Source organism: Aedes aegypti, chromosome 1, assembly GCF_002204515.2.
Source record: "Aedes aegypti strain LVP_AGWG chromosome 1, AaegL5.0 Primary Assembly, whole genome shotgun sequence".
NCBI lineage: Eukaryota > Metazoa > Arthropoda > Insecta > Diptera > Culicidae > Aedes > Aedes aegypti.
This window is the reverse complement of record NC_035107.1, coordinates 80,290,610-80,306,368: the sequence shown is the minus strand read 5'-3', so window position 1 is coordinate 80,306,368 and position 15,759 is coordinate 80,290,610. Positions and strand designations below refer to the sequence as shown.

The following is a 15,759-nucleotide window of genomic DNA, read 5'->3' as shown; positions in this document are numbered from 1 at the left end:
AAAACTTCCAAGAGCAGAGAGAATTCGTGTACGCACAGCACGAAGGTACGATGATACACTGATTTAGCAATATTAATTTCCCTGTATTGAGGTGATGCTAAATTTTTCGAGGAGTTTAAATTTTCAGCTGAGTGTTGTTATACTTTTTTACGCGAGCCTGTAATTATGACGAGTAGTGTACGTCTGACTGTCCGACTGTATGTCGATCTAACAGGGGGAGGTTAGAGCAGTTACCTTTTCCTACATATGCAACCCAACTGTTGCTGCAGGGCCACCCCACAGTGGAATGTATTTTCGTGTCAATATCATTTCACCTGGATCTGCAGCTAGGGCACCGTCAGTTTTTCGCAGCGGTGGAATGTTCGCTCGTCCGGTTGGATTTGGTTTCGGAAAAGGTCCCCAAGGGCAGTGTACCTTCTGCACTGCAGTTTGCGACGACGGTACGACGACGGTTGGCCTAAATCATGAACCTTTGATCACCAGCGTTTGAACTTGCCAAAGTGGACTTTCATGCCAATGTCCGACACATGTTCCAATCACTGGTTATGTGCGTTGCTCTCCGCACTGCTGTTAGTTGCTGTCGATGCAGGAGATTTTCACCACGTTGCTACAGGGAGGTTAAGCTTCGTTTGATACAGGTCTGCAGTAGAGTGGCATATGTACTCTATATCGATTAGTTCATGTGCGATTTGATTCTCGGAAGAACTGGATTGGGAATGGAATTGTCGTGGAAGAGATTTACTTTTCATCATTTCACAGAATGTCATAATTGTCATATAAGGACGAAACTTGTACAGATTTAAACAAATCGTCAAACAGTGGTATCGTACATAAATTCGTTCTCTTCGAGCCGACTGGAATATATATGAAACATATATTGACTCTAATCTTGATGTTAACATATCTTTACAAACAAAACTTGATATTGACAAAGCTCTTGAAACTTTAACAAATTCCATTGTTGAAGCCAGGGACATTGCAATTCCAAAATGTGAATACGTGATTAAAAACGAGGATCTTAAAATCTTGATCCGTCTTAACAACATGAGGACAAGGCAATTCCAACGCACTAGCAATCCTGCTATGAAAATTATATGACAGGATTTGCAGAAAGAAATTAAAAACTTTTTTCACAATTAAGAAACAGAAATTTTGATAATAAAATTTCTCAATTGGACCCTGGCTCTAAGCCCTTTTGGAATTTACCTAAATTTTAAAAAGAAACGGCAGAAGCCAATACCGGCATTGAAAGAGAAAACAAGTTATAACTAACTAATTGCGAAAAAGCTCAAAAACTTGCTATGCAGTTTGAAAACGCGCACAATATTAATTTAGGACTTACTAGTCCAATTGAAAATCAAGTTACTCAGGAGTTCGGAAATATTCTCAATCAATAGAACGTTTTCGAAAATTCCTGGGAGACTGATTTGAAAGAAGTGAGAACTATTATTAAAAATATTAAAAATATGAAAGCTCTTGGCGATGATGGAATTTTCTACATCCTCATCAAGAAACTTCCAGAAAGTAGCTTATCAATCTTTGTTGATATATTTAGCAAAAGTTTGCAGTTGGCTTATTTTCCTGACAAATGGAAAAATGCTAAGGTTGTTCCAATTTTAAAACTAGACAAAAATCCTGTAAAAACTTCCAGCTATCGTCCAATCAGTTTGCTTTCCTTCATCGGTAAACTTTTTGAAAAGGTTATTTTGAACAGAATGATGGTCCACATAATTTTTGCTAATGAACAGTTCGAATTCCGCCATGGACATTCGACCACTCATCAACTTTTAGGTGTAACAAATTTGATCCATTCCATCAAATCTGAAGGCTATTCTACTGGTCTTGCTCTTCTAGACATACAAAAAGCATTCGACAGTATTTGGCATGAAGGCGTGTTCGTAAAGTTAAAAAACTTTAATTTTCCAACATACATTGTTAGAATAATTCAAAGTTATCTGTCAAGTCGTACACTTCCGGTTAATTATCAGAACTCCAGGTCTGAAAGACCTCCAGTAAGAGCTGGAGTTACCTCAGGGATGTCAAAAATCTTTGTTTGCGGATGACACAGGCCTTTTAGCCGAAGGACGAAGCCTGCGTGTCATCTGTAGTCGATTGCAAAAAAGTTTGGATATTTTTTCTTCATCTTGCAAAAATGGAAGATTTCTCCTAATGCTTCCAAAGCTCAACTTATAATATACCCACATAACACTTGAAGTAGACATGTTGTCACGAGCCCCTCTCTTTGACAATTTGGTCAGATGAAGTTATCTACCTAGAAAACGTGCTAGATGAAAAAATAATTTTCAAAAATATCATTGAGGGCATTCAAGCTAAATGTTGCAAAAACATCAAATGTCTGTATCCACTCAATAACAGTAAACCAAAACTTTGTCTTAAGAACAAGCTTTTGATCATCAAACAAATATTCAGGCCAGCCATGTTGTATGCTGTTCCAAAATGAACTAGCTGTTGTAGTACCAGGAAGAAAGCTCTGTAGAGGAACCATGCTAATGAAATCCTCAAGTTTCAGCAACATGCGTTGCTATTTCATTGATTTTCGCCATGGCACCATCATTAAAGACTTTTATGTTTTCCAGATCAACATGAGAATCAAATCGTTCCACGGCACTAATAGGTTTTCCCCTCCCATTGCATCATAAAGGTAGCACACATTCGTCCGGTCCGCATTTCCTAATCTCCTCCCAACACGAAAAGGTAACCAACAACAACGCTTCCACTCGTCATCAAAGTTATATCTACTCGTTGTCACGTAATTAAAGACGCTTGGTTCACGAGGATCCGTTTCCTACTTTTCCGAGAACACCCCGCAGCTCCCCAAACACTTGCCACTCAACCGAAACTCTCTTCTAATGATGCTCGGCTTTCGCACTAATCGCGCACTCTTACGGCTTGAAACACATTGATTCGATTATATTTTTCCTCGGCGAAAATTAATTCGTCACGTTTAATGCCACTCGACACACATTTGGGTGGCCATTATTTCCAGGATTTCCACTCGTTCGAAAAATTAATCATCTTCTTCTCCGTTCAATCTCATCACTCTTCACGAAGACTTTTCGTCGTTTCGTTCTTCTAGACTGCTTTAGCTTCACCAAGGACACCAAGCTTCACCATCGGGTGGTTTGTGTTGTTATCCTTTCTGGCTACAGATGGTTTCCGATGCATACACAAGCTGGTTCGAGTGAATTATATTTTTTTACCAGCTCAATAGACTCGTTTGCCGTTTGAAGCTTTTCAACTTACACACGGGAAGGAAATTTGAGCCGTAAATACCCAGGATGATCTTACTTTACTAAAAATGCTTTAACTCAGTAGTTTTCTAATATTATTTGGGACGTTTATTAATTCAAGAAAGTCATCTTAACAAGTGCATAATGTCTGCCCCTCTGTAGCCCTCTTTTTGGTTAACAAATAAATTGATTAGTTGTGGATTTTCTGTTGTTGCGGTAGTACTATTTATACTTATTTCATTGAATTAACAATAGAACCGACACTGCCAATCGACGTATTGGATTTTTGACACCGGAAATAGTTGAAAACATCGTTTCAATTGCTTGCAACTTGATGAAACGTGTACCACCGAAATTTCTGAAGCTTGTCTCCCTTGTACCCATAGTTGCTGTAAAGTATTTCTGTAATGGAGGATCCCAAAAGAATACAACAGACAACGCAACTATATGAACACACATTACAAATATACCGCAACTTATAGAACAGTGTACCAATAGTGAAGGTGATTTGCCACTTTCTGAGTTACTGGTTACCAAGTGACTCGGTAGCTCTGTTGGTAGAGCACTCGTACTCGTACTAGCATACAGAAGTCGTGGGTTTGAATTCGAGCAATTCTGAGCATGTAGATTTATTTTTCATAATTTCACCTTTAATTTATCCATTTTAATCATAAGTAGTTGACCGTTACTGTCCGTTACAATAAAATGTATACAATAACAGCACCAGCACTTTTCGAATTTTTAGCGTTTTCATGGAATTGAATCATACTTAGTACCTCCACTATTGAAACATTTACCCTGAATACTATTCTATAATCACAGATAAGCAATATCTAACTATTCATAATAATCCGTTCAAGTTTTGACATCAGTGTTATTATAAGGCCTCCAATCTGTATGCATAAAAATGGAATGGTGTTTGTATGTCACGAAATGGCTTGAGAACGGGCTATCAGTTTTTGGAAATGTTGCCACAGTTTTGATCCCAAACTGTTCCGACGTGATTATGAATATAAAATGCATTGAATATTAAACGGGAAAGCCGAAAAAACCAGAGTTGAACAGAATTTTCATTTTGTACGGGATATTTCATGACGCTTTTCAACAGCCTACAAAGTTTTTCCAGGATCACTAGTATACCAACTCCGTAAATTCAATAAGAATTTTTTTTTTCAGGTCATGTACAATTTGCATCGGCGTTCATTTCCTTTCTAAGGTATCGACAAAACGATTTTTGTGAAGAAAAATAGACATAGGTATATCATTTGCGAATGCGCTATTTTTTTTATGGGCCTCCCTACTCTGAATCACAGAAAACGCTATACTAAAGGCAACAATAGACTTATAAAGTTGGTTATTGTGTGGGATAACTCTAATGCCACTCAATATGAAAATGTAGTCCAAATTATATGAAATAATTGTGCCGAAGACACTTTTGTTGTTAAACATTATTTTTTTAGCCGAAATATTTTATTCAATTCAATCTGGCCCAATGTACCGTTCTGATTCAAATTTCGGACTCAAGAGCTGTTTGAAATTCGAACTAAAGTATCAGTTTCAAGCTTGATAACGGCATAAAACCATACAGAATGATTCTATTTATATGCTCTTTGACGAGCTATACTTCACATTAGAGTTTCCAATTTTCCCGGGATTTGACTTCCCGGGAAACGGGAAATAAAATAGTCATTTCCTGGGATCCCAGCAAATTCTTATAAACGTGAAAATTTAGCTAATATGGGGTTTTTTGAAATTATTCGTATTCATATATTATATTTTAGACCAGTAAATTTGCACGGTTATTTCTCTTTTTCGTGAGTAATTTATATGTATTTCTCCAGAAATATCTGTTGCCTTCTTTTTTGCTAGTTTTAGCCTTCATAAAACTAAGCAAAAGTCCACGTGGAGGTCATGCTAGACAAATCATCTTAAGTTCAATTAATACTTGCCAACATTTAATCAATCATTTCGGACACTATAATAAAAACCACCTAGAGTCTTTCGTAAAAAATGTGACTGTTGCATTAAATAGCAACCGTAAGCGAGATGGATGAACTAAGTCCGAGCTCCTAAAGAAAGCAAAAAATAATAAGAAATCGTGAAAACTTGATAACCCTACTCAAATCATGGAATAGATCCCTCAAAAGTTTCTCTATATAAAGACACTCACACGTTAATGCTTCCAGTGGGCATTTATGCACTTTGAAGGAAGCACCACACTAGACAACGGACTAGCATGCAACGCCCAGTGGCACAGTCGGAAAACATTCCTCACGAAAAGTTTACCGGGCCTGAGGCGGGAATCGAACCCACACTCCCTAGCACGATGCGGCTAAATGCCTGGTGACACTATCCGCACGGCTACGAAGCCCACATTGTATTGCATATAAACTTCCTTGGAAAAAACATCGTCAAAAAGATGTGGATTTGATAATAACCATCTGATTATGATACAGTCAAATTTCCATGAGTCGATATCTGAAGGGACCATCGACTCATGGAAATATCGAGTAGTGGAAACAAATGCTTTGTAAAGCAGTTTGAGGGGACCATCTTAGTAACCATGAAATTTTGGTTTTAGTATGGTTCCATGAGTCGATATCGAGTTATGGAACATCGACTCATGGAGGTATCACTGTAAATACCAAATAACATCAAAATATAATTAGTGATCTATAGATGACATTGGTTGGTATGATATGAAAAGTAAATTGTGCGCTGGTTATATTTGAATATAGATGCTCAATTTTCCATTTAAACAGAACTTCCCGGGAAATACGGGAATCCCGGGAAATAGAAAATCATTTCCCGAGAAACGAGAATCCTGGAAAATCTCATTTCCCGGGATTGGAAACTCTACTTCACAGTGAGGCCTCAAGTGTCCGTAATATGAATCAAAATCTATTATTAACTGAGCGCTCTCATTGCCATTTGTCAATTTTTGCATTCACGAATAGAAATCAGAATTCAAAAACGTGACTCATGATATCATTTTTCCAGTATGTTTTCATTTTATGAAAATATACCATGATTTGGACTCATGATTATCATAAGTCAGATTGCCGTAACGCATTACAAGCGCTATGTTTTCGCTACTGATTGCTCGGAATCATGAATCCAATACCTAAAATCATGACCCGCTCATTCGTTTATGGTTTGACAAAAAAAATAAAAATAAAAACGCTAAAGTGAGATTCGAACCAAAAATCTTCTGATTGAGATCTCCGTACTCAACCACACAACCATTTCGTCGTGTTGAATTATGGGTGATCGATACGAATAACTTGAAGCAAGCAAGCAAGCAAGTGTTACGCTTATGTAAAATCATGATTATGACTCCTGAAACCATGATTTGTGGTTCTGATATCATGACCTAACCAATTTCTGATTTTTATGTCTTACATCATGATTTTTCGTGATTTGGGAATCATTTTTTTTTCCGTGTTCGCATAGAAAAGTCCAATATATTTGCTTTACTAAAAGATTCTCTACTGGTGGGTTCAGAATCTAAAACCCTAGGGGCTGTTGAATAGCTACGCGTTTAGCGCTACGGCTATTTCGGCCTCAAACTCTAACAATATATATTTTAGTTTTTATTTCTTCGTTAAGTTCAAATTTAGCATACTGGCCTGACTTCATCGGTAGGGCATCCCATAAATAAGGGGTAAGGAAGAATGATCAGAGGGCCTACCAAGGGAGCTCATCATTGTAGTTTTTTAACAACTAAAATGTTTCTCCAAACACACCGCTAAAAGCGCTTTCCTCCCAGCCTTTGTAGGCTCAGGAAGCCGGCTAGCAGAAGGCTAAGGCGGATCTGTCACACATTGATCTTTGGAAAGCCCACCGGTCGTTGGGTTCAGGTTGTAGAATCGTTACGTACGGGAGTAGAGCAAATTAGGGCCGCCAATGAAGCGGGGTCGATTGCATTGGTGGAAATGTTCGCATCATGAAGCACCTCACGAGGTAAACCAACGCTAAACATGACATACTCGCGAACAGGGTTGGTGTGAGTTCGCACCCGCGTGCTCGAGATAACATACCAAAAGAATAGCCAAAAGTTTGCGAACATTTACTCGCGAGTAACCGAATAAGGTGTGATTCATTACGGTTTTGACAGACTAATCAATTGTATATCTATCAAACCGACCTTTTAACTTCCGAAGCTAAGCTGAGCTATTTTGATGCCACTCTTGGGCTCGTACACCCTGTATTCACGGGTGGGACGGCCGCTGTGACTGTAGGACTGATAGAAAGCTAGCGGAATCGGTGAGGATGAGGGTTGGAGCACTCGCTGGTGAGATGGCTGCATAAAAGATGGCCGCTGCTTTGGCAGAGAAAACCGAACATACAGTTGGGAGAGTTTGGCAGAGTATCAGATTGGCATCGGAGATACCGATATTTACATCACGCTGGGAAACATGTACAATGGTGTATTTGTTCTGGGCTGAGAGGGAGAATCCGATACTAAATTTATGTACGCCATAGTGAGCCGAGATTATGCTGTCACGAACTGTCACTGTGAGCCCAGATCTCAAACAATGGACTAACATGAGAAAAGCGCGTCATTGATCAAAATGTATTTTTGCATTTCATCAAATGTGGCACAAAATTGATTAAGAAGCTATGCATGCTTATTTAAATGTAATGTCGATTCATTTAAAAGAAATGTCAGATACGCATCATTCTACTTTTCCAATAAAAACGGAAATGAAATGCATGGACAATTTTGGCCCTTTTTCTATGTATGTCCGGAAAGATCGAAGTTATACAACAAACGAAAACGAGCGATTTTCATCAAGTCTGCCTTGATTGTCGTTGGCAAGCTGGAGTTTTCTTGCAGTTTGAAAAAAAAACGTTACGTTTAGGCTAAGTAGCCTTTTCAGCTTGCATTTCAAAGTCAAGACCACTTTTTCAATATGGCGAATGTAACATTATGCTCTCAACGAGAAAATCGATGCTGAAGTTTCGAGATGTAGTTTTAATTCCTATTTACCAACTAAGCCATTAAATGTTAAATGGATACATTTGGTCAATACAAAACAGCAACATTTATCATTGTAGCATATTAAATATACATTCTCTTAGGTTTAAATTGTGGTTTTGAAAGAAAAACGATTTTGAGTCGTTTTTCCGTTTACAAACGACTATACGATCTATTGATAAGTCGTTCTGAAAACTATCTTGTCATTTTCGTCGGGTGCGTTACGACGTGTTACCAAAAATTATGTTGCTTTCGTCAAGTTTGATACGACGTTTGGATAACCGATGTGTTGCTTACGTCAGGATGCATACGTCAGCATAAGCATAGAACAACAGAAAGGACAGGTGGAATAATGATGACAAAGATTACAAATACGGATGTTTTACGAAGTTCTGTGTCATAAAACCGTGATGAATGAAATTGTCATATCGACGAGTAGAATAAGAATGTGCTCCAATAGTCCTCAGCACCCTTTTTTTAATTTTCTTTATTAGTATAATTCCAAACATTACATTCATTTCTCATATCTAAGTGTTCTGTGTTAATGAACATTATCAACCTTATATGGTATAACAAAATTAAGCTTTTATTAACATTTTGTTAACATATTACATTTCATTTACCGTAGGCAGTTAGGAATTTTACAGGTTAGTTGATTTCACCTGCCTATAAAAGAAACAAAACGCTTTCAATTAACTTAACCTAAATAGTCTTCAGCATCCTTGATTCATCAAGACAAGGTCGAATATAAATAGAATGACGTATAAGGTACGGTCGTGGCTTGAGTTTTGAGATTTTTTGGCATCTTTGGATCTTTGTTGGCACCTACGACAGATCTATGCTCGGCATGTTGGTCATCTGATAACATTGCTCAGCGCTTGGATTCGTTGTGGCCTGATCGATTGGATCGTGCATTCAGTTTTCGATCTCCGAAAGAATAACGTCCCTGCGTTGACACATTAACGGTCCAGCCATCCTGAACTCTGGTGCCCGAATCCGAATTGATGCTTGCCTTTGAACTATTCAAGCAACACTTCATATCACAACCTTCCATCTGTGTATTCAGCAGTTGATTTTTCGTGTAGCAGTTGATATGAAGTTTTTGTAGGTACTTCCACCGGAATGTTAACAGCTTCCTGTTGTGTAGTCGACAGTATCTTGCGCTGCAGTTGGCGTGACCCAACAGCCACTTCCGCTGATATGTTTGGTGACACTGAAAAAGTATAAAAGTTGAATTATAGCAGCAAAATTACTAAAATGTAAAAACATTTACCATCTTGAATTTTCCGATCAGCCTTGTGAGATCCGCTGCCAATCAAGGAGCTTTTGATCTGGTGATCAAAAAGGAATGTACGTTGAATCTATTCGAATGCTTACTTGGTCGGTTGTGTAAGGAGCCACTAGGAAAATCCGATCCTACGGCCTGTTTTCGTCACGGTGATATTTTGCAAAAGTGCCAGCGCCGGTACATCTTTGCTTTTAGCATCCTGGAATCCTCGGTGAGAATTTTCATCGAATGATGTTCCCTTTGGTTTGGTTTTTGAAGAGTTGGTAATGTTTCGGAGTACTGTACGGTATAGCTGGTTCTGTTTTGGTACAGCAAAATCGTTCACGGATGCTGAAAGTCAAAATATATCTCTTAGTGCTCAAATTTCCGAAAAAAAACACCTCAACTTACCGTTCTGAGTTTCACACGACAGTTTACTCCTAATCCTTGCAAGGTTCGCACTAGCTTGGTCGATGCTGATATATCCGAAGCTGGGCACTGGGGGCTCGAAATTAATTTTCTGAACTCCGCTCCAAATAACCGCGCTGTGGACACATACAAAATGTTTGAAAAAGGTGCATATTACACGAGAAAAATGTACTTACATTTCTGAACAACAGGTGTTTCGTTTTTGTCGCCTGATGTCGTCGCCGATTATGATCAATTTTGATGTTAAACCTGATAAATTTAAGATAATATTTATCACCACAGCAAGCACAAAAAACTGTGTTTACAGTTTGGCTCACACGACGTCGAAACCGATTCGTTAAATAATGTTGATTATGATGTTTTGTCAGTTATTTGACGAAACCGTATGGCGTTACGAGTGTTACATAAGTCATAATACCGACAAAAAGACGACACTGGAAAAAACATATTTACACTCTGATTGTGACTTAAACCAATTTTGAAAAATAATTTTATGAGCTGAATAATAATAATTTGAATTTCTCATTTAAAAACCACACAAAGCAGTGCACGATCTATCACTTTGTGGAAACAAATGATTTTTGTTGACATTGTTACTTACGTCCTATTGAAAAAGTGGTCTTGAAGTGATAAAACTCAGTCTTGATAGTTTATATTGACTTGAAAATGTATCAATGTACATGCTGACATGCATAAAGTATGCTGATACTTTTTCAGCTGTGTCAGTGCAAAACCAACTGATTTTCTTTGATTCGAAATCCTGAGATGAATTAGCAACAATCATCAACGACACGTACAAAATTTCAATGACGGCCTACTTCGTCTTAAATTTCGTGTGTAGTATCTTTGCCTCCCTCCCAGGTTCTGGGTATTTTGTCCGCATAAGTTGCAGTACACACTTAAATTCGCAGAGCCGGTTTCGTCGAGAACCCAAGAGCTGATATCTCAGTATATGTTTGCCGAATCAAGGTAAAAATGTTACCGAGATATCGATAAATGTTCACCGAATCTCGATAGCGTTCGCCGAGATCTTGATAAAAAATTTGCTCGGAGAGGGTAGCTTTCAACTGTCCATGCCAATGGACTCTAGCTACAGGGGGAAGACTGGAATTGGCAATCTATATTAGCCCTATAAGCTCAAATAGGCGAATTAAATATTCTTTGGACAACTTTCAGTCGCAAAATGGTCGGAAAATAAAGTTTGCTCAAAACAAGTTGTATTGCCTGATTCAAAGAGATATGTTATCTGGATGTGCTATTTGGTGTTTTTATTGTTTCAGGGGAGACTATTTGTATACATCGTAACTTTTGTAATTCGTTTTTTAAACGCAAATTTATTAGAAATGCAATAAAATTTTGTTGTAAGCACAAATTCTGTTTGTACTTAATCGATTTGATCAAAATGTGTATAAAGAGTGGAAAAATATGTTTTAAATAAAAATTTCGTCTAAATATATGTAAAATATTGAATTTTTCAAATTTGAAAGAAATGCAATATATAATAGTACTAAAACTTCAATAAAATATGTTTTTCCGTCCTCTTGCTCTATAAAAATGTTGAAATATAAGCTGTCAGATAGTGCATTACAATTGGGAAGTATTACATTCCTAAAATATGAATTTTGCACTAATTTAACAAACCATTTTTTTTGGATTTTTTGATTTCAGATAATTTAACGGTATAAAAACCAAAGAAATTTGAATTTTAGTACAATTTCAATCAAGGATTATAATTATATAATACATAAGGTATATTTCAAAATAATAAAAACTTAAAAATCTCAAAATCATTTTTGGTTGTTTCAGCCGCCTCTTTATATGGAGCCCGACCATTGTGTAGACTGGCCCGACAGTAGACTGGCCCAGTTTAGTATGAGAGAATAATAAAGTTGGGACTAGAGAAAGCCTTTCTGAAAAAATCAGCTCATTTGGTAAAACCGACTGCGAAGCAAAGTCATGGAAGCTTCCTCTGGGCATAACGAGCCTGCCACAAGACATAAAAATGCAAAAATGGCAACTTTGCTAAAGAAAGCTCTCAGTTAATAACTGTGTAATTTGCTATTGAAAACTTGGCTGAAACAGGCTCTGTTCCCCTAGCGACGTAATGCTGAGAAGAAGAAGTAGAAGATGTGTTGCGTTGGTTTAAGTATTATTAACCTTTTTGTCGTCATTGATAACAGACAGGATCTTTGTTTTTCGATAATAAAATCGTTTATTCCCTAAAAAGTTACTTATTTCTCAGTAAATTGCATACTTCTATGCGTATTTTGCACATTTTCAAAACTTACGTAAACAATTGAAAAGAATAATTCATTAGTTATCAATGTTTTTAGATTCTGTTAGATTCAAACATCAAGGCTCATAATTTGGTTGAATCTTGCACGCTTCATTGATTTAGTGTACTTGAAAATGCTATCTATTTTGAAAATCAGGTTTATATTCAAAACCAACAATATTTTTAGCGCAAATTTTACGCATTTATTAATATTTTGCTCTCAATTTAGTACTTTTTATGTATTTTAGCATTGTAAGAGCACATGTCATAAATTTAACATCGAATATAAATAGATTTAAAACAAAAAAAAAAAAATCATGAAAAAATTTCAAACTTTTGGTAAAAACTCTAATTTATGAACTAGCAACAAAGTGCCCTGTTGCAATTCAACTCAACGATGTGAAAGTAGGCCTTTGCCAAAACGATAAATCAGAAATGGTCTTTTTTGATAGGCAATTGGTTTCATTTTTGTACTTTGAAATAACACGTCTTGTCTTAGAATCTACGAAGTACTCCGTTACCACGCAACGCAACGCAATCCATATTTAGTGTATAGGGTATTTTTCAGTACTAAACATGATTTGTTTATGTTTATCCCCAAGTAGATAAATTTAACCCCAGAGCTCAGTTGTGTAAAGCCGGACAAAGCCTCAAAAATAGAAATCAAAATTCTATATTCAAATATTTTTCTTATCTTGCAAATACTTTAATTAAGAAATTGCCTTAATTCTAACACAATTTAAAATAAAATAGTCGGGAATTCTTCAAAGTATGGAGATATAGGGATAGTTAGTTTTTGTCACCATCTTATGGTCGATGTTAAATTAGAGTTAACCATGTGACATTTTTTAAGGAAAAATAGTCAACAATTTAGGATTTTTTTTATCTGCTGTTTTGTTCAATATTGTCGCATATATTTTGGTTACTTTCATACAAAATATTTTGCAGTAATAATCAATGCTTTCAATTCCACCACCGTGCATAGTGACGGGGTTTGTAGTTTAATGGCTATCGCTTCCGCTTCTCAAGCAAGAGGTCGTGGGTTTAATTCCAGGCCCGTTCCTTTCTCATATTTGCTACATTCTTCCTAATTGCTATCTTTGTCAATCTTTCTGCGTCATCCTTGATAATGATATCAGACATCATCAGTTCTATCTATCGCTAGAATACAATAAATCACATTTACCGCTCACTATCAAAACACTCCTACTTCCAAAGTTGCTGCAGAAATTCAGGAGATTCTCCGATTTTATAGTAACAACGGTTATCCAATAACTATCCCTTCCTCCCCCCGATGAACATAAGGACGTGGCTGGCATTAAAGATGGGAAGTTTCACTATCCTGATTGACCACGGAGTAGCAACTACGAAGTGTGTATTCTTTCAGTTGATCGTTTTTTTTTTATCGAGGTACACCACTGTACATAGTGTCACCACAATTTTATTTTTGAGGTTGTTTCATCAATAGTTGAATGTTGTTATAGCAAAATTAAATACCTAATGCATGTTTACAGGATTCTACTCCATTACCCCGAATCCCATTACCCCGAGTGCCATTAACACGAAAGCCATTACCCCGAATTTAAAAACCCTGAACGACCCATAACCCCGAATGACATTACCCCGAATTCCAAAATCATGGGGAAATGTCATCAATATCACCATGTCAAGATAATTATGAATTCGGGGATATAGCATTCGGGTGATGGAATTCAGGGTAATAGTACATTCGATTCGAGGTATCGTAATCCGGGGTAACATTGATCAGTTTTTAGGATATTTCTTAAATCTCGATTACTTTTTCAAATCGACGTAAGTAACTTCCAAACTGTTTTGAGAAAATTTATTCAGAAGAATCACAACCTGTCTTCTAAAACTGTTTTAAAATGATTCACCTTTTTAACATTTTTTCGACGTGTACATTGCTCAAATTTTGCATACAATGAGCTCGCGTTCAAAAACTATGGATTTCTTTTTATTTCACACAAGAATTTTATGACAAAATGATAAGTCGTTTCATTCAGTTACTTGCGACGTTTTTCTACCAGTGTAAAATCGGCTCAAGTAGTGTTTTGTTTTGATTTGTGGTTAAGTCACTTTTTCTCTCCATACAGCGGGGCGGTGAATGTAGTGGTTAGGTTGCGAAAGTTGAAAATCTTACTTTCGTCGTTTTGTAAATTCGGAAATAAAACGTTCTAAAAGTGAAAAATCGAGTTGGTTCAAAGCGAAACGTGTTGAATTTTGTCTGCGAAACACGTAGGATCGATAAAGTAAGTTTGTATACTTTTTTGACTTGAGTCTATATGAATAAGTTTTCGAGAAATATTTAATTCAAAAATGCAAATGTTCTGAGTTTTATATTTTTAAAACAAGTACTGCCACCCATAGCTCGTGACTTTATACTGTATTTTGTTTTTTGAATGATTTAAGCATGTTTACAAAAATGTTTTAAATGATTTGTTCATTTAGCTGATATGAGGTAACATTGATCATCCATGGAAACAACGTTCGGTAATATTGAAAATGTCGTTACTTAATTAAATCATGGCCCCTGAAGCCGAATATGATGTCCAAACGCTTACATCTCATTTACTTTTTGAGTCATTTCAAAATTAAAAACACCTCGAACAGCGGAATACGCCTATGGGTAGGCAATTTCCTAAGGGAATTCTTCATTCTAAACAGTAATTCGTTAATGTTGCCTAATTGAACATACTTATAAAAGTTTTGACAGCGTAATCGTTTTTGGCGATTCCATTTTTAGTGAGAACCGCATTTTCCTTGCTCATATCTCTTGCAGAACCTATGTGAGACATGAATCTTCGGTAGTGTGATCCTTAGCCATTGAAATCATTGTTTCGCAAACTTGACATATTTACGCATAAAGTTAAAGTAATTGTTGCAAAAATCTTAATTTTTAATAGCTCATAAATATAAGAAAGAGAAGCAACATTCATGCAGTGGAAATGTTTCATCAATAAATGATGATACCAACTTATTACGAGATGAGTCATTCCGATCAATGTTACCCCGCTGATCAATGATACCCCGTTTTACGGTAATGGAATTCGGAGTGATAAGATTCGGGGAAATGGCATTCGGGGTAATGGGGTAGAATCGTTTACAGATAGCGCTGATGTACTGATTTTGTCGAAATACGTTTGTCAATATCAGAAAGTTTAAGTAACAGAAAATTTTAGTTATTGTTTGATGCTCTGTTCAATGTATTAAACCATTTATTTTGTTAGCTGTTCGGAATTACAAGGTACAATCTTACAGACATTTTGGAGGCCATAACTTTGAAGTCGAAAATTTAATCTATTTCCATGATTAGTAATAAATGGCTCATCCATGGTTAGTAGAAACCATTTATCATAAGTGCATGTATTGAAAAAGACATAGGATTGATAAGTTTAAAAAAATGAAGAAAAAATCCTCGTAAAGGGGAAGATGCATAGGAAGGATACACCGAGCACTTGTTAGCATAACTAATTACCTTAATTTTGAAGGAAAATGTACACGAAAATATAAAAAAATACCGAGTTATATCATTTTT

The 15,759-nt window shown here is 36.5% G+C and overlaps 1 protein-coding gene across 1 annotated transcript in view; it reads right to left on the bottom strand.

Moving 5' to 3' along the window:
* The window catches only part of LOC5567617 (guanylate cyclase soluble subunit beta-1), a 193,484-nt gene that overhangs the window by 176,002 nt on the left and 1,723 nt on the right, over positions 1-15,759 (bottom strand). The window contains 2 exon segments of the mRNA XM_021840496.1: positions 235-607; positions 2,811-3,193. The gene's annotated coding sequence lies outside the window, so the exon portion shown is untranslated.